The sequence below is a fragment of the Hyperolius riggenbachi genome, chromosome 4 (assembly GCF_040937935.1).
Source record: "Hyperolius riggenbachi isolate aHypRig1 chromosome 4, aHypRig1.pri, whole genome shotgun sequence".
Classification (NCBI taxonomy): Eukaryota; Metazoa; Chordata; class Amphibia; order Anura; family Hyperoliidae; genus Hyperolius; species Hyperolius riggenbachi.
The window spans coordinates 149,632,086-149,651,477 of record NC_090649.1 but is presented as its reverse complement, the minus strand read 5'-3'; the positions used below and the strand labels follow the sequence as shown (position 1 = coordinate 149,651,477).

Sequence of the window (19,392 nt, the reverse complement as noted above, 5' to 3'; positions counted from 1 at the left end):
CATGAAGATACTTTGGTTTGGAGTTGTTGCATGAATTTACTGTATATACAATGAAGCAAGGAAGCAATAAATCAAGATGCACTGAAGCAGTGCCATATTTTTTTCTACAAATTATCTATATAATCCTCTAGGTTTTTGATGCTGAGCACGCTGGGTTAATCACCTACTATACTCAAATACAAGTCGACCTCTTGTATAAGTCGACTCCAGTATTCAACCCTCTTAAGCTGGAATTTTTTATTGACTCAAGTATTAAATCTACCAAGCAAAGTTAATGGCAGCACTTGGGGCTCAGGAGGGGTTAATGACTGCACTGCATACAGTATTGCAGGCATTAACCCCTCCTGTCCCTTAAAGCGAACCTCCGGACTAAAAATCGACTCAGCAGCACTGAAAAGGCTTGGTGTTTCTTTAACAGTTTCACAGCATCAGAACTTTGTTTCTCTTATACAAGCCTCATTTTTAGCTGCACAGAAGAAAACTGCCCGGGCTTTTTTCCCCTGATGCTGTGCAAAGCATGATGGGATTTCTGATGTTGTTGTTCTCGTTCTGCTGTTTTGGTGCAATTTTTTTTTTGTCATTTTGAATTTGACATTTAAAGCCTAGCGTGTGCAGCTGGGAGGGGTGATCAAGACACAGGACAGTTGGAACTGTCTCCCCTGCTCCTTGTCACCTCCTTTCAACCAAAAAGATGGCAGCCCCCATGAATCACAAACATTTGCCTGTTCTTTTAAAACAGGGTGGGTAAAAGATTATATTACCTATCTATTCTAATTAACATAACTAATGTAACTTGATGACAGTATGTTTGTTTAGGCTGAAGTTCCCCTTTAAGTGCAGCCAATAATGCCTACAGGCCCCCAAGTGCTGTAATTATTCACTCCCTTTTTTGCAGCCCATTATTTCACCCTTGCCCCTTTCCTTGTTAATTGTTGTGGCTAGGACTTTCAGACTGTTTTCTTGGCATTTCCTTTTCTCAAAATATCACTTTCCACAGGGTAAATTGCAGCAAATGGGTATGTCACTTTGGCCCCGTTCACACTTGCGTTTTGGCAAGTAAACGGACCGGATCCTGATTGGATCCTGACCTGATCCTGATCAGAACCGTACGGTTCCAACCCAGATCCGGTCCGTTTGTATCAGGCATGCATCAGGCTGCCATCCGGATCCGTGGGCAAAAAATAGCGAAATTTAAATAAAAAAATGTTCGGGTCAGCAGAAGGTGCACCTGGTGCACCTGTAGAATCAGGTTCCTCCGCTGTAGGCCTCACCTCCACCTCCGACATTCTGCCAAACAGCTCCAGCCAGAGCCGGCCCTAGACTTTTTGCCGCCTGAGGCAAATTTTTAAAAAAAAATTGCCACCGCCGCCCCTCCCCCCCCCCCCCTCGGGGGGGGGCACCGAGCTGGAGGGGTAGCTGGCAGGACGGGGGTATTGGGCCAGCGGCGGGGAGGGGGGTCGGACCCCCCCCTCCCTCGCCTGGGTCCCCCGTCCTCCGCTCCCCTCCAGCCTAAATAGACGCAGCCGTATATGTAAGAGGAACGGGCGGGGAGGACACTCACCTCTTCCCAGCATGCGCTCCACTGACATCACTTCCTGCAGCGTTGCAGGAAGTGATGTCAGTGGAGCGCACGCTGGAGCGAGGAGGAGGTGAGTGTCTCCCCGCCCGTGCCTCTTACATATACGGCTGCGTCTATTTAGGCTGGAGGGGAGCGGAGGACGGGGGACCCAGGCGAGGGAGGGGGGGGTCCGACCCCCCTCCCCGCCGCTGGCCCAATACCCCCGTCCTGCCAGCTACCCCTCCAGCTGGGCGGGCCGGCTCCCCGCACCCACGGACGGGCGGGTGCCGCCCCTGGAAATTTGCCGCCTGAGGCAAAAGTTTCACCCCGCCTCATGAGCGGGCCGGCCCTGGCTCCAGCACATCTGTCACTGTTGCTCCACTCCAGACATGCTTGGCCCATGTGTCCCCATCCGAAATGGCCGCTTGGATACGCATAGGAAGTGGGGTAGAATGTCAGGTTTTTGTAGGCAGTGTGTTCTGTGCCTTCTGTTCCCCATTGGTTTCTGTGTTCCTGATGGTGCTGTCAGGCTCAGGTCCGGCTCCGGTCTGGGTGCGTGGGCCGGAGAGCCGGACCCAAAAAATAGCGCATGTTGGAAAAGAGTCCGGAGTCCGGATCCGATCCAGCTCCGTACTGTACGGAACGGACACGTGTGAATGTCCGCATAGCCTTTACATTGCTATGCGGAACGTACGTTCCATTTGTACAGTATGCGGTCCGGATCAGATCCGGAAAATCCAGATAGCGAACGCTAATGTGAACCGGGCCTAATAGTACACATATTACTCAGTGTCCATGACTCGTGTATAAGTCGACACCTGTACTTTTATGTAGTGAATCAGACCTAAATTTCTAGACTTACTGTATACTCGAGTATATACAGTAAGTCACACACAATCATCAATCCCTTACAGCTAGCTAGTGTACTGACTCCTGAGTGTCTGCATTTCCTAACCCTATCTTCAATTTACATTTATATTGAGCATCGCTTTTAAAAGTAAGAGGTTTTTGGGGGTGTTTTTGGTCCCTTTGAACCCCTTATGCTTGTAGTGGTTCTGGGTCACCATGAGCTACTCTGTACTGCATAGTAATGAGTGATAAAGCTACTAGATCTTTGTCCAAGACTGCAATAACGTAAGCAGGAGTTAATTATAAATTAGTGAATCATTACGTTTGTGAATATAGGTGGCCTATCCAAGTGTTAATATAACAGACAAAGTCTGTATAGCTCACAGAGAAGGTGACTCACTCTTGCCTGAATTCAAAAGCCCAGAAAGGTTACGCGTTACATTTCTGTGAACTTGATGGTGTGTTTAAAGAAAAAACAGGAATTGGACAATTTTTCTTCCTTTTCAACAGCGACCCGAAGGGCTGTGAGGTGTTATTTTTGTGCCTGTTTACCTAAGGATATCTTTTAATCACTGATGTGAAAGAATCACTTTCATTAAAATAAGGGTATGTTTGTCCTCCTACGTCTCTAAAAGGGGCTCAGAGCTATTTCAGGAAATCAGCTATCGGCCTTATAGCTCCTTTTCTTTGTCTTAAAACAACACAGAGGAGAGCTATGCCATAGCACTGGCATGCAGTCCCTCTGTTATTACCTGCAAAGGCATAACTGCTGTAATCACTCGTCTGAGTTCAAGTGTTCAAATCAGGTTCATGAAAAATTTAATGTGTCACATTTCCGTGAACTTGATGGTGTGTTTGAAATAATAAGAGGCATAATACAAGTTTTTTTTCTTTCGTAAAATGACACCAAAGGGTTGTGGGGTGTTAATTTTGTGTCTGTTTACTTAAGAATATCTTCTAATCACGGATGTGAAAAAAAGGATCAGTTTCATTAACATAAAGGGGACTTGTCCTCCTGCGTCTCAGAGGCATTTCAGAACATTAGCTACATTAGCTACTAGACTTCATGAGGAACCAGTCTAAGAACAGGCTTTCTCTGTTTGGGTTAGAGTAACATAAAGGGGAGCTATACTTTATCACTTGCATACAGTCCCACTGCAATTGTGAGAGGGTTGGAGGATCAACAATTACATGAACTCTGAAGACATACCGTAATTAATTGTAACATCTCAGTATGCTTGTCAAAATGTATTAAATGCAAACCAAAGAAAAAACGAATCAATTAAAAACATATACGGTAAACTAAAGTGCAATTATCTCGTAAGGGAAGGGCAGGGGCGAGATTCTCTACCATTCGTGCACATAGGTATCACTGGCTGTCTATAAATGGTAATTACAAATGTGTTTTATTTGTATGTTCGTGTTTGTTGTACATTTCCTTTTTTATTGAGTCTCTCTAATGACTTTACTGCATTAAAAAACAGCTGTAATAAGAACAACTGCCAATTATAAGTTTTGCCTCTTATAAAGAACAAATTGCCTGCTTTGGCTTTCACACCTATCTATAGATTACCTTTAAGGCTAGGTCCACACTTGTCCCTTGCAGATTGGATCCGTTTGAAATGGATCCGTTTTTGTAAACAATTTTTTTTCTCTCCGCTTTGAGAGAAATTGCCTTTTTTGAAGCCACGTTTCCAGTCCGTGGAAACGTCCCAAGCCCTGGCCGTGGGCGGGGCCACCATGCTGGAGGGGAAGCAGGCAGGAAGGGGGCAGCGGAGGCAGTGGTGGGGAGGAGGGTTGCCCCTCCTCCCTCACTTGGGTCCCCCCTTCCTCGCACCCCCTCCAGCTAGTTTCATTGATAAAATCATTTAAATCAATGTATTAACCACTTGACGACTGCAGTGTTAAACCCCCCTAAAGACCAGGCTAATTATTGCTAAATTGGCCACTGCAGCTTTGAGGCCAAGCTGCAGGGCCGCACAACACAGCACACGAGTGATCCCCCCCCCTTCCCCCCCACCAACAGAGCTTTTTGTTGGTGGGGTCTGATCGCTCCACAGTTGTTTATTTTCAAGGCTGTTTCTTGGGCAGTGCGGACAGGGCAGCCGCCCTAGGCGCAGACCGGCGGGTAATAGAAGGGGGGCACAGGCACAAGGACATAACTGCTAGGGAGCTGGTGATGCGCGGTGCAGCCAAATGGAAGAAGAAAGATGATTACCAGAGCGATCACCTTCCTTGGCTCCACCTGGGCTGCCCGTGTCTGACGTCAAGTCATTATCACGTCACCACCGCATGATGACACCTGATGTCCTGTAGCGGTACTGCAGGCTGTCAGTGTGCGGCGCCCATGGAGGAGTCAGCTTTCTGGGCTCTCTTCGCCTGTGTGGATAAGTGGCTGGTCACTAGTAAGTAGGCAGATCTACTTGTGACCTGTGACTGTCCCTAAAGTGTAAGGGTTTGCGAGTCCACGGGGGTGGGGAGGGAGCAAACACAGTTTTTACAGCCTAGCCCTGGGTGCAATTTAGCCTAGAAACTACCCTGTTTATTTTTTTTTTTATAAATATTTATTTTATTTATTTTTTAATACATTTTTCTTTTTTTAAATTTATTTTTCCCTGCTCCCTCCCTCCCCCCGCCAGCCAATCAGGGTGATCAGCTGTCAAAGGCTTCAGCCTATGACAGCCGATCACTCCCCAGTCTCAGGAGGGGACAGCCATGTCCCACGGCTGTCCCCAGTACAGCGCTGCTGCCGATCGCAGCGCTGTACATGTAAATAGATGGCGATCAAGCCGTCTAACAGTCTCCCAAGCGGCGATTGCCGCTCGGAGACTGAAGGCAGGGTGTAGCTCCGCCACCCCAGCAGGAGATGCGCGCGCATCCTGCGTGTGATCGCCTGCAAAGTGCAGCCCCAGGACTTGACGCCAATTGGCGTTAGGCGGTCCTAAAGTAGTTAAAATGTATAGCCAAGCATCAAGCGGTGAACTTGCTTCTTTGTGTTTCACCGCCACCGTCACTTCCTGCAATGCCGCCCTCAGTTCTTCATTGGACGGCATTGCAGGAAGTGACGGCAAGCGGTGGAACACAAGGAAGTAAGTTCCCTACGTGCCCATTGGCTACACATTTTAATACATTGATTTAAATAATTTAATCAATGAAACTAGCTGGAGGGGGAGCGGGAAAGGGGGGACCCAGGTGAGGGATGGGGTGACCACAACTCCCCACCACTGCCCCCCTTCCTGCCTGCTACCCCCTCTAGCATGGCGGCTCCCTCCTCTGGGACACAGAAAACGGATCCGTGTCTGTGTCAAAAGCTGCCTGTGAAGATGCCGATCCGTTTTGCCATTGAGTTTCACTACCCCTCTGTGTGTCCTGGGTCCATAAAAATGTTGCAAATCCGGACCATCCGTTCAGGTTTTGAAAGCGATCCCCCTGAATGCAGACTGATCCGTTTTTTTTAAGTGAAGAGGGCTGCCACTTTTAACATTGGTATCCGTGGCTCCAGCTTTGATCCGGGCTGAAAACCGGAGCTACGGATACATTTTTAGAACAAGTGTGAACCTACTCTAAAAGACTATAATTGTTGTATATGTATATAGCACTGACATCTTCTGCAGGACTTTTACATAGCATATATAGTCATGTCCTACCATATTTGGCCATTCTGTTATGTTCCTATTGTAGTTTAAGGACAGTTTATGGGATGCCAATGAACTTATTTGTATGTTAGTGGGATGTAAGAGGAAACTGGAATGCCCAGTAGAAACCCACACCCAAAAAAAAAGGATAGAACATTCTAACTCCAATGTCCTGGCCTTTGAACCAGGGACCCTGCATCCACTATGCCACCCTGGCCCAAGCAAGAAAATTCCCAAAACATGTTTGATATGACTTATTTTCCTTTTTCCCCTTTTTCTTTTTTATTGTTAGGTTTGGAAAATAATTTTATAGCGATGGTAACAATTTTCTTCTAGAAGAAAGGTTGACTGAATAGCCCAACAGGAAGCAATAAAAACATAAGTTAAATTCTGAGCCTATCCCTGTTTACAATGGTGGAAACCAGTTACCCTGGAAATATACAGGGAGTGCAGAATTATTAGGCAAGTGGTATTTTTGAGGAATAATTTTATTATTGAACAACAACCATGTTCTCAATGAACCCAAAAAACTCATTAATATCAAAGCTGAATATTTTTTAAAGTAGTTTTTAGTTTGTTTATAGTTTTAGCTATTTTAGGGGGATATCTGTGTGTGCAGGTGACTATTACTGTGTATAATTATTAGGCAACTTAACAAAAAACAAATATATACCCATTTCAATTATTTATTTTTACCAGTGAAACCAATATAACATCTCAAAATTCACAAATATACATTTCTGACATTTAAAAACAAAACAAAAACAAATCAGTGACCAATATAGCCACCTTTCTTTGCAAGGACACTCAAAAGCCTGCCATCCATGGATTCTGTCAGTGTTTTGATCTGTTCACCACCAACATTGCGTGCAGCAGCAACCACAGCCTCCCAGACACTGTTCAGAGAGGTGTACTGTTTTCCCTCCTTGTAAATCTCACATTTTATGATGGACCACAGGTTCTCAATGGGGTTCAGATCAGATGAACAAGGAGGCCATGTCATTAGTTTTTCTTCTTTTATCCCCCTTCTTGCCAGCCACGCTGTTGAGTACTTGGACGCGTTTGATTGAGCATTGTCCTGCATGAAAATCATGCTTTTCTTAAAGGATGCAGACTTCTTCCTGTACCACTGCTTGAAGAAGGTGTCTTCCAGAAACTGGCAGTAGAACTGGGAGTTGAGCTTAACTCCATCCTCAACCCGAAAAGGCCCCACAAGCTCATCTTTGATACCAGCCCAAACCAGTACTCCACCTCCACCTTGCTGGCGTCTGAGTCGGACTGGAACTCTCTGCCCTTTACCAATCCAGCCACGGGCCCATCCATCTGGCCCATCAAGACTCACTCTCATTTCATCAGTCCATAAAACCTTAGAAAAATCAGTCTTGAGATATTTCTTGGCACAGTCTTGACGTTTTAGCTTGTGTGTCTTGGTTCAGTGGTGGTCGTCTTTCAGCCTTTCTTACCTTGGCCATGTCTCTGAGTATTGCACACCTTGTGCTTTTGGGCACTCCAGTGATGTTGCAGCTCTGAAATATGGCCAAACTGGTGGCAAGTGGCATCTTGGCAGCTGCACGCTTGTCAGTTCATGGGCAGTCATTTTGCGCCTTGGCTTTTCCACACTTCTTGCAACCCTGTTGCCTATTTTGAATGAAACGCTTGATTGTTCGATGATCACACTTCAGAAGCTTTGCAATTGTAAGAGTGCTGCATCCCTTTGCAAGATATCTCACTATTTTTGACTTTTCTGAGCCTGTCAAGTCCTTCTTTAGACCCATTTTGCCAAAGGAAAGGAAGTTGCCTAATAATTATGCACACCTGAAATAGGGTGTTGATGTCATTAGACCACACCCCTTCTCATTACAGAGATGCACATCACCTAATATACTTAATTGGTAGTAGGCTTTCGAGCCTATACAGCATGGAGTAAGACAACATGCATAAAGAGGATGATGTGGTCAAAATACTCATTTGCCTAATAATTCTGCACTCCCTGTAAGCATTGTTAAAATTGTGAGGCCAGATTGCTTGAAAAAAAAATAGAAATTCCTGGACCTGATTTAGAAATTTAGCCAGTGATCAGCAGGAAAGGTAAGCAAGTTGTCAATGTAGAAACATTTCTGCTAAGACTTCAGGATATGACAGACAGGGACTAGTGATTATAATGAGCTAAGTGTTATCCTGCCAAGTTAGGGGGAATGTTGACAATAAAACCAGAGAGAGAAACAGCTGTCAAGTACAAATAATGCACAACGCTGTGTGATTTCTCAATAATCCCATTGCAGGCTTTCTTCTTGTTTGTGAGTGGCCAGACCTTCCAGTGCATCCAGAAACTTCTGGGATGCAAGTCTACACATACAGACAAATACTGATGGGAGGCGATTACTACCAAACTTCCCTGTGGTGAGACAATAACATTCAAACTTCACTGCTTGTTGAGATTTTCTTTTGCTTTCTCTGGCTTTATAACATTAGAACAGTACTTAAACAGATCATGTTTATGTTTTATTCATTTTTTTTATCAATCTTGTTTGTTGTAGTATCAAAACACTGTACAAGCAGAAGTTTTATGGGCTGGGCAGATATTGAGCAATGCCAGCCTACTCTGTATAAAGCCACTGGGTTAGGGATATATTCAGAGAAAGGTGAACTATCAGTGTTTTAGGAACTATCAGGCGTAACTCATTTCCCAAAAAAATCAATATGGTAACTAGAGAGGTGACTGAGATGCTTGGGGTGACCGCTTAACTATAACAATATGACAGTATAAAACATACTGTAATGCAAGTCAGTATAGCTCAAGAGTCGGCAACACCAAAGTACTAATAAGCTATTTTAAGGTGTAGTCCTGTTTAAAAAAGTGCCCGCTATGCAGACGGAGGCTACAAATAGCTAGCCACAGTTCGCAAAGTGGGTGACCTTTTAAACAGAACGCATTTTAAGGAGGGCAAGATTAGGTGCAGGAGGTTAAAGTAAGCCACCCACTGGGGGATTAAGGGTTAGGTACCATGAGGAAAGGGAGAGTTAGGGCTCGTTTCCATTACATGTGGTGCAATGCGGCTACATGGCCGCATTGCACCGCGAGTGTCCTGAAACCAATGCACTGCAATGGAACCATTTCCATTGTGTGCGGAGCGGTGAGGAGCGATCCGGGAATATGCAGCATGCTGCAGATTCTCACACAGGCGCATCCGCCCGCTGTCCCCTACTTACACTTCTGCATCTCCCGATGCGGAAGTGATGCGAACGCATCGGACGTGTTGCGATGTGGCGAGGCAGCCGCATTCGCATCACTATTTAATGGAAAAGGGCCCTTCAGGGTTAGGTACCATCAGGGGGGAGGTTAAGTGGCAGACACCACCAACGCAGTTGTGTGAGTAGGGAGAGTTTAGGTCATAGTAAATTTTCTGTACTATTACCAATATTTTACTATTTGAATGAAGTAGTGAAGTATGGGTAAATTTACTGATATTCTACTAGTGCTATCCAGTGCCATATTAAACAGACGCCCTTTTCAAATGCTTTTTTGATGTATCTTACATAAAGTCATAGAGGCGTAGGAGCAGCATGCCTGTATGCTCCTATGCCTGTATCTAACTTGCTGTAAGATACATTAAAATAGCTTATCACTACTTTGGTGGTGCCAACTCTTGAACCATACTTACATGTTGGGTCCTTAGGGTCACTCAGTGTTTGCACAGCTGCTGAGAGAGAGAGAGAGAGAGAGAGAGAGAGAGAGAGAGAGAGAGACAAAAGATACACACATTAAAAATACACTGAAAGTGATTGCAGATTTTAAAGTGGCCACTAACGGTCCAATTTCTAGCAAAAAAAATCGCTGGACCGATCAGAAATTCTGATCTGATTGGTTGTAAATCTTCATTGATGGGCACAATCGATTACGAACAATTTAAAAATGATCGTCCGATTTGGATTTTGGTCAAACCAAAATTTGGATTTTCTTGTTGGTTGTGATAGATAGGAAGCAAAGATTGGTTCGTTGATGGTGTAGTGAATGATTTTTCTTCAGATCAGAATTATCTGATCGCTCAAATGATTTTTTCCTAGAAATTGGATTGTTAGTGGCCACCTTTAGAGACACAGACACCTGATTTACTAGATTGGAGATCACCAGGAAACAGGTTATCTTCCAAATTTGATTAATGACAAATTGTTCTGCCATTTGTTTGTAACAATACATAACCCTTGCCTGGGCAATAAAGGGTCATAAAAAGGCCTAATGAAAGGGAACAACTTTTCCTTTATTTTTTTGGTTCAGTGAATTTAGGTTGACAATTCCAGGGGATGTCACAAATGTTTTTGGAATATGACCAATCGATGCACACTTCTGGAAAAACTTCACTCACCTTACTCTTGTTCAACATAGATATCAAATCTCTTGACATCCTCCTCCTCAATAACAAGCCTCCTTCTGCTGAAGACCCAGCCCATAGGCAAATCCAACATGTAGCCATGGCCACCAAACACCATATTACTATATAAATATCTATAGAAGCTAAATGAGTTTGGCCTGGTCAGTAACCGACTGTAGCAATATCGGTAACATATTAGTGATCTTATACTGTGTAAGGGTTATAGCTTGCATAAAACATCTATCCTAAGGTATCCTCTGACACTAACCCTCCTATTGTAAACACCTAACTCTAAACTTCCAATGGCTACACCTAATACTAACCTTCCTAGTGTCCTAGTGCTACACCTAACATTAACCTTCCTACCGCTGCTCTTAACTGTAACCTTCCTACCGCTATGCCTACCAGTAACCTTCTTACTGCTACTCAGTGTTGATAACCATCCGGAAATTTACAGATTATCCGTAAATGAATGGGTTAATTTTTGCGTTTGTGACTTCCATAACAGTCATGGATGTATCCGTTAAAAATATGCTGGCTCCGTGCTGAAGGGCTGGGAAGGATCTAATCGTACTATTCTGCAATTTAAAAAAAAAGCCACAGCATAACTCACCTACTCCGGATTCCTATCGCCGCCTCTTCTGTCCTGTCAGCTCTGTCTTTCTGCTGCAGTATCCTTTCGTAAATGCCGGTATCTTCGCAGCAATGGTGCTGACCTGGAAGTACACCCCAAGTACTTCTGGGTCAGCGCCGTTGCTGTGAAGATGACCACTATCCTGCTTGCTTGCTAGACATCATGGAACTTTATACCACCTTTCTGGTGAAGCTCACAAAGGTTAATAATTTAGTAAAAAAAATGAAAAAAATACAAGTAGACAAAAGAAAGATAACATGGAACAGGATTGTCAGCAAATAAGCACACCACAGACACTGCAGGACTGGGTGCTTAGCAGAATACTACTCCTTCCCTGGAGTTCTTAAAATATTGCCAACCTGCATGTGATAATGCTGACCAGTCTCAGAAATATTATATTATCAGCAGTGGCCAGCAGCTGCAAACCGTACACTGCCTTGTCAGCAGAGCACATCAACAAGAGAAATAACATCTCATCTGCTTCCACGCATCACCTGCATATCACTTAGAAGGTCAAGTAGAACACTGAAAGGTTAAATGGCTGCAGTGTTGATTGCAAAATGGTGAAGTCATGTTAAATAGCCATCATGGTTAATACACTCTGAGCATATAGTTATTTCAAGAGAGGAGTAGGTCAAGGAGGTTCTCTTGGGCTGAGATTCTGAAAGTGACAAAGAGCTGGGAAGACATGCAGAGTGCAAGGCCAGACTGTAAAGGGATGACAAGGGAACGGGAGGGAAAACGGATGACTGCAGGTCGGTGATAAAGACAGATTTCAACCTTTTAAAGCCTTGAAAATAGCTGCCAGGCACCAATGCAGATAAATGAAACAACAGCATTCCAAAGACACAAAGACAGATCTAGGAGATCAGTTAGCGCAAAGTGCCTAGCAAGGCATTAAAATGGTGCTGTATGTGACATTAAATATGAATAAGGACTATGAATAAAAAGTAGAAAAACAAGCCTATGCATTTCATTACTGATCTCACATTGCAAGAGGGCATCTGCTTCTCTATCTGCAGGACAATGAATGCAGCTTCATTGTGACCATAAACCTGAATTATTCCAGATATATACATCACTGCACCTATCCCAGAAAAGGGTGCATTTTTATGTCTTGCTAAACATCAGATAACATTCCTAGTGTGATCTAATGGATAGCTTTCAGGTGTGTCAGGCTTCATCATCTCTCATCACATTACCGATCTGTCACAGGGGTTTTTATAGGAAAGTGTTGATTTAACTGGAAGTTCTATTAAATACATGTTGAAAGATGGTAAAATATGACAAGGTTCTCTTAATAACCAAGTCACTAAATCCTTATTATTGTGGCAGCCTAGTAATAGAACTTGATGTTTTACTTAAAGCAAAGGGAGCTTATTTTTAGCAATGTATGATGAATGACATCCCATCTCACATTTACATTTTATGCAGCTACTTGGACTGTCAAATATATTACGCTTAAAATATGATTTGTCTCTATAATATGATAAGACCAGAAAGAGAAAAAAAAATCTTATTTCTAAAGCAAATTAAGTAAGAAATCCACATTGAGTAATTTCCCAAGGCAAAACTAAATCCCGACATGAAGCTGAGTGGTATTGAAGAGCCCCAAACTACTAATTCTACCAACCACATTCTCATTAGACCTTTTTACACTTGCAAAGTCTAACTATCTATCTACATCTCTCTGTCTGTCTCACCTGATGAAGGCTTGGAAAGCTGAAACGCGTTATGACGTCACTGGCGGAGGTTGACCAGGATGCCAGCCTGCCTTCCCTCTTCCAACTGGGACCGACCACTACTGGCCATAGTGACGGGGCCAGGACCCACCTTGTGATTCACCTAGGGTTGTTACCCTTGAGATGAGATTTTAACGTTAATGTCTGTTTATGTCTAGTATGTACAATGATGTATTCGTGTGAATAAAGCTTTTTTCTATGTACTTCAAAATCCAGCGCTTTTTCTCTTTTCCCCTCTCTGTCTATCTACAATATTTGAGTTTCTCCTTCCTAGCTCTCACCCACATACACACAGTTACAAACACATCCAAGGATAAGCAGATTATCAGTGGAATCATGTCAAACCAGTTCTACACATCAGCTGAAAATTCTAGTTCTTTGAGGCAATTAGTGGGTTTTAGTGAAGTCATATGGGTCAGACCAGGAAATAATGGCTGCATGAGGGCCGAAAGATTAAGGAACAGCTTTGTGAATGGAGAGAGGCCCACTCTCACCTGATATCCTTGTGGCTTTGTAATAAATAGCGGAGATGCCGCCGCAGCGGTGAGCGACATGGCAGCTGCCTCCGCGTCTCAGCCGGCGGCCTCCGCCGCGCTATTACATGGTGGAGTTTTGCCTGGTACTGTAATGGATAGCGGAGATGCCGCCGCATCGGTGAGCGGCATGGCGGCTATCTCCGCGTCTCAGCCGGCGGCCTCAGCCGCGCTATTACATGGTGGAGTTTTGCCTGGTCCTTCAGTTGCACATAGACTGAGGGCTGCGCGCGCGCCAGGCGACAGGACCTTTATGCGAATAGAAGGGGAGTCAGCTGATCAGCCGGTCAGCTGACTCCAGCAGTGCTCCTGATTGGCTGAGGGACTGGGGCGGCGCTAATGGTCGCTCTCAGTATATATAGGACCTGCCTGTCAGTGGCTCCTCGTCTGCTGTTGCAAATGCTACGTGTTAGCAAAGTGTGCTAGAACCAGCAGGAGCTGGGGATCCACACTTAGTCAGATTCTGTTGATAGCTAAAGTACTAATTGAACCGTACCGTATCTGTCCGTCTGTTGCCGAATCTGCTTGTCTGACTCTTCTGCCCTCACCAGTGAGTCTAGTCTCTGGTGAGGGATTCTCTGTACAGCTTAATCACCTGTTCCTCAGGTGACCAGTAGTTGCAGTACAGTCTGAATCACCTGCAGTACAGTCTGAATCACCTGTAGCTGCAGTACAGTCTGAATCACCTGCTCCTCAGGTGACCAGTAGCTGCAGTACAGTCTGAATCACCTGCTCCTCAGGTGACCAGTAGCTGCAGTACAGTCTGAATCACCTGCTCCTCAGGTGAGCAGTAGTTGCAGCACAGTCTGAATCACCTGCTCCTCAGGTGATCAGTAGCTGCAGTACGGTCTGTATCACCTGCTCCTCAGGTGACTACTGACTGCAGTCTGAATCACCAGCTCCACGGGTGATCAGTATACGTTGTATTACTGTTCCACCAAACACTTATCCTTACATCCGATTTTCCTGTGTCTTGCTATACTAGCATTATTGGTGATTGTGCAGATCACTACATAATCAGGTATAGCATCTGTATTATTGGTGATACTGAAGATCACCAATAATCAAAAAATCTGTTCTTGCTGACACCAATCGTTACAGAACAGCAGACCAAACATTATGGACGCACTGCGTAGTCAGCTTGAAGTCCTGACCACCACAGTAAACAGTCTTACCGGGGTGATCAATACCCAACAGACTCAGATCACTGAACTGTCTGGGACAGTACAGGTACTTCAAACGACTATTGATACAGTGCGATCTCTTCCTGTCATGGACCTTCATATGTCCATACCTGAAAAGTTTTCGGGGCATAGATCTAACTTTCAGAAACCGTGTGCTATCCTATTTTGAGTTGAGGCCCAATCTGTCAGGATTTGAGAACCAGAGGGTAACCTTTATAAAGACCCTTTTGTCAGGAGATTCACAAACATGGGCATATAGTCTTCACACAGGGCATGAGGCATTATTCTCAGTTCAGGAGTTTTTTTTTTAAGGCTATGGCCGTTATATACGATGATCCGGATATTGCTATCAAGGCTGAAAGGAAACTAAAGAATCTCAGGCAGGGTCGTAACCCAGTAGAATTTAGGAGGTGGGCTGTTTCAACTAGATGGGGAAAGTATGCTTTATTAGACTTTCCTGTCAGGGCTATCCGATGCAGTTTCTGATTCGATGTTAGGTCATCCTGAGCCTAAATCTCTGGACGAAGCAATTTCATTGGCGGTGCGCGTTGATCGCCGCCTTCGCTATCAAAAACAAACCCGTGGGAGAAATGCTATAAGATCTGTTTCCTACGCCTCTTCTCCACCCTCGTCACCTCAGGATGAACCGATGCTGATCGGTCAGTCTAGGTTAACACAAGTGGAGAAGAATCGCACAAGGTCAGAAAGACTCTGTCTATACTGTGCTGAGAAGGGTCATATTGTCCAGAATTGCCCTAAAAAGTCGGGAAACGCTGCCGCCTAGGTGTAGTCAGAGGTAATACCCTAGGCGAGCCGTGTTTACCTCTAGATAATAACTGTTTACTCCTCCCTTGCTCCATTACCTGGGAGGGTCGGGCCACGGCCACAGAAGCATTCGTGGACTCAGGCTCTGCAGCTAATTTTATAGATTATGACTTTGTCAAAAAAATTGGGGATTCCCTTACTTCCTTTAAACCGGCAGATTCAGATCACAGCGGTAGATGACTCTCCGTTACAGTGTAGACAGCCTCTCTCCCAGACCCCCTTATTGTTGTGTAATATAGGGGTTCTGCATAAGGAGAAACTACAGTTCTTTGTCCTGCAAATGGCAACCTCTACCATAATCCTCGGTATGCCTTGGTTGCAACTACACTCCCCTCAGATCGACTGGGCTTCAGGTCAGCTACAGAGCTGGTCAGCCCATTGTCATCATCATTGTTTGGAGAAAGTTGCTGTTTGCGCCACCAAGGTTCAGGTGAAAGGGGTGCCAGTGCAGTACGCGGAATTTTCTGACGTGTTTTGTCCAAAATCAGCGGAGAAACTCCCGCCACACCGGAGCTTCGACTGTCCCATAGAGTTAAGATCAGGTTGTATGCCCCCAAGAGCCCATCTCTATAATCTGTCGGGGCCAGAGAAGCTGGCTGTGCAGGAATACATTAAAGAAAATTTGGCCAAGGGATTTATCCGTCCTTCCCGGTCACTTTTTTGTACAGAAAAAGGACGGTGGGCTTCGACCTTGTATTGACTATCGGGGTTTAAATAAGATCACAGTGAAAAATCGCTATCCACTGCCTTTGATTGACGATTTGTTTGCTCATGTGACTAATGCCAGTATCTTCTCTAAGCTAGACCTACGAGGAGCATACAACCTGGTACGCATTAGGGATGGTGATGAATGGAAGACGGCATTCAACACGCCCGATGGGCACTACGAGTATCTGGTCATGCCCTTCGGGTCGTGTAATGCTCCTGCCGTCTTCCAGGAGTTGATTAATTAAGTCTTTAGGGAAGTTCTTGGAAAATTTGTACTATTGTATCTAGATGATATACTGATTTTCTCACCCAATTTAACAGAACATCGGAAACATGTGAAGTTCGTTTTAAGAAAATTGAGGCAGAACTCGTTGTATGCGAAGTTAGAAAAATGCCTCTTTGAAGTCACTAAGGTCCCTTTTTTTGGGATATATCATTTCCACTTCAGGTCTCTCCGTGGATCCTGAAAAAGTCTCTGCTGTATTGGAGTGGCCTCAACCTGTAGGATTGAAGGCACTCCAAAGATTTCTTGGCTTTGCCAATTACTACAGGAAGTTCATCAAAGGGTTTTCTTCTGTAATGTCACCCCTCACCAACCTTACCAAGAAGGGGGCTGACACCTACCATTGGACAGTAGAGGCACAGTCTGCCTTCGCTACGTTGAAAAAGTTATTTTGTTCTGCTCCCATTCTGAGACATGTGGATGTCACTTTCCCCTTCATTGTTGAGGTGGACGCATCGGAGATTGGGGTTGGGGCTGTGCTGTCTCCACGCTCTGGCCTTCAAGGCAAACTACATCCATGTGCCTTCTTTTCTCGTAGGTTCTCTCCAGCCGAGAGGAACTACAATATTGGCAATAGGGAGCTCTTGGCCATTAAGTTAGCCTTTGAAGAATGGCACCATTGGCTGGAAGGGGCAGAACATACGATCACAGTCTGAATCACCAGCTCCACGGGTGATTAGTATACGTTGTATTACTGTTGCACCAAACACTTATCCTTACATCCGATTGTCCTGTGTCTTGCTATACTAGCATTATTGGTGATTCTGCAGATCACTACATAATCAGGTATAGCATCTGTATTATTGGTGATACTGCAGATCACCAATAATCAAAAAAATCTGTTCTTGCTGACACCAATCGTTACAGGCTTATTGGCAAAATTACAATAAAGTCTTCTGTTGGATAGTGGGTGATAGTTTGACAGAAAAGTTTAACTTGAATTCAATAAATGGCAGAGGGTCTTCCAGAAGAGGGATTTGAACTGGTGACCTTTGCAGCTGGTCAATTTTACAGAACATCATGACCACAGTGGACTCTGAGGAAAGCTCAGACAGGAGGACAAAACTCTCCCCCTTAGACAATCAACAATTGTGCAGTGTCAGTAACAAAACCTGTTTTACGCTCAAGATCCTCCTTATCAAAAGGAGTGGGACAGTACATAAGCCTTCTTATACTTGGAACCTGTGTGATAAAGTGTAAAATCGAAACAGGAGAAAAAAAAATGCTCGCTGTGCTTAGTAGGGATTAATGCACTGAGATGTCTGCAAATATTGCCTGTTCTTGTGAACTGTGTAAATGGATAATGTGTCCCTTTTAACATGGGACACCACTGTCTTAAAGCAAGCTTAGCAGTAAATAACTCCTAATCACCTATGGAATAGTTTTTGTTAGGAATTTTTTGTAATTTTTTTTAGACAAAAACCAACAAGAGCAAAGCTAGTCAAAACCTTTCGTTGAGGAAGCACAGCTCCAACACCAACTGCTGATGCATTAACTTCCAGCAACAAAGTCTGAGAAGTTCCTGGATGAAGCAAAGCTGAGGAAAAAGGCCTCTTTCAGAAGTTAGAAAGCTTGGAGAGCATATGGACACCAGATTTCACAGTTAGTTCCTTTTTTTAGTAATGCCAATAACCCATGTTACGAAGTAACACGCAGTATTTAATCCATTGACAGTAATGGACAGTAATCCAAAATAAAACAATATTTTAGTCCTAGTTGCTGTTGCCAGCCTGTGAAGAAACGCGGAAAAGCTGCCGCATGGACGCAAGAGGAGGCGGCTGTTTCCGCGGCTGGCATAGCGGAACGCGGAGAAACCGCCGCGTCACACGCGGCGGTTTGTACGCATAGGCCTGCTTCTCTCGGTAAGGCGGGATGCGGAGGAAACGCCGCACGCTCAGACAGCGTGGCGGCGGATTCCGCATCCCATACAGCAACAACATTACAACACATGACTGGTGTGGCTGGGACTGATAGTCCACACTGATTTAGGAGGATGCGCGCGCGCGCAGAAAGGCAGGGCCTTTATGGCAGTCAGAGGAGGGTCAGCTGACCAGGCCGGTCAGCTGACAATTGCAACAATTTTCATTGGTCCAGCACTTAAGGGAGGTGCTGGAGTGCACTGGTGTATATATACTGGGTGCTGGGCATTCCTCTGGTGTCTGGCGTTGCGATCACTACGTGGTAGCACTCAGGCCTTGTCTGTATCTGTGTTCTAGCATAGTTTCCAAAGGTTTTGACGACCATGGACCTCACACCTTAGCGCTAGGAATATTGAACTGTATTATTTGTTATGACCTTCTGCCTGCCTGACTATCCTCCTGAACTCTGATTCTGTAGCTTGCTATTTCTGATATCCTGTTGCCAAACTCTGCTCGTTCCTGGACTCTGTATTTGCATTCTGATTCTGTACCTCGCTATTCTGATACTCCGTTGCCAAACCCTGCCTGTTTACTGGATTCCGTATCTGTCTCCTGAATCTGTACCGTATCTGTCTGTGTGTTAACGACCTGGATTGCCCGACCTCGAGAACTGGCCTTACTGTTAGAGGCAGTTCCCAGACCTGTTAGTGACACCCTCTCCCTGGCATCACTCACACTCTGTCCTTCCGTCTCTCAGCCTAGCTCCTCCCCCGGGAGAGTCTAGGCCTACGGAAGGAACTATTACTGTTGCACTTAACACTCACTTGCTATCTTAGGTGTCCAGAGGTTAGTAGATATATCTGATTATCGGTGATACTGCAGATCATCAATAATCGGGTATATTCTGCATTCTCGGTGATACTGCAGATCACCGGTAATCAGACCCTCTCTGTGTTACACCGATCGTTACACAGCCATTCTAAGACAGCAGAAAATTAGTGGCTCAACTGGATTTTATGCCCGGACACAAACTTCTGGGGAATAAAGTTTCTGCCAGAACAGACCAAAATAAAAGTAATTTCGATGTGTAAAGTGACATTAGACGGTGGAGAGGCGAAAGCCTGTTAAGGTAACCTTCCCCTGTTCTCCTACCCACTGGCTTCCGGGAACTTTTGAGAGTAAGTTTGTTCATAGTGGCTATCTCCAAGGCAG

General features: G+C 44.8%; 1 protein-coding gene and 1 long non-coding RNA gene across 2 annotated transcripts in view; one reads left to right on the top strand and one right to left on the bottom strand.

The window, feature by feature from the left end:
• LOC137571534 (uncharacterized) overlaps positions 1-12,999 on the top strand; it is a 32,760-nt gene extending 19,761 nt beyond the window's left edge. Inside the window, exons 2-3 of the long non-coding RNA XR_011031371.1 lie at positions 8,325-8,442; positions 12,759-12,999. This is a non-coding gene — a long non-coding RNA (uncharacterized lncRNA). The remainder of the gene's footprint in view (positions 1-8,324; positions 8,443-12,758) is intronic.
• Positions 1-19,392, bottom strand: part of SLC9A9 (solute carrier family 9 member A9) — a 954,803-nt gene that overhangs the window by 394,098 nt on the left and 541,313 nt on the right. The window lies entirely within an intron of this gene.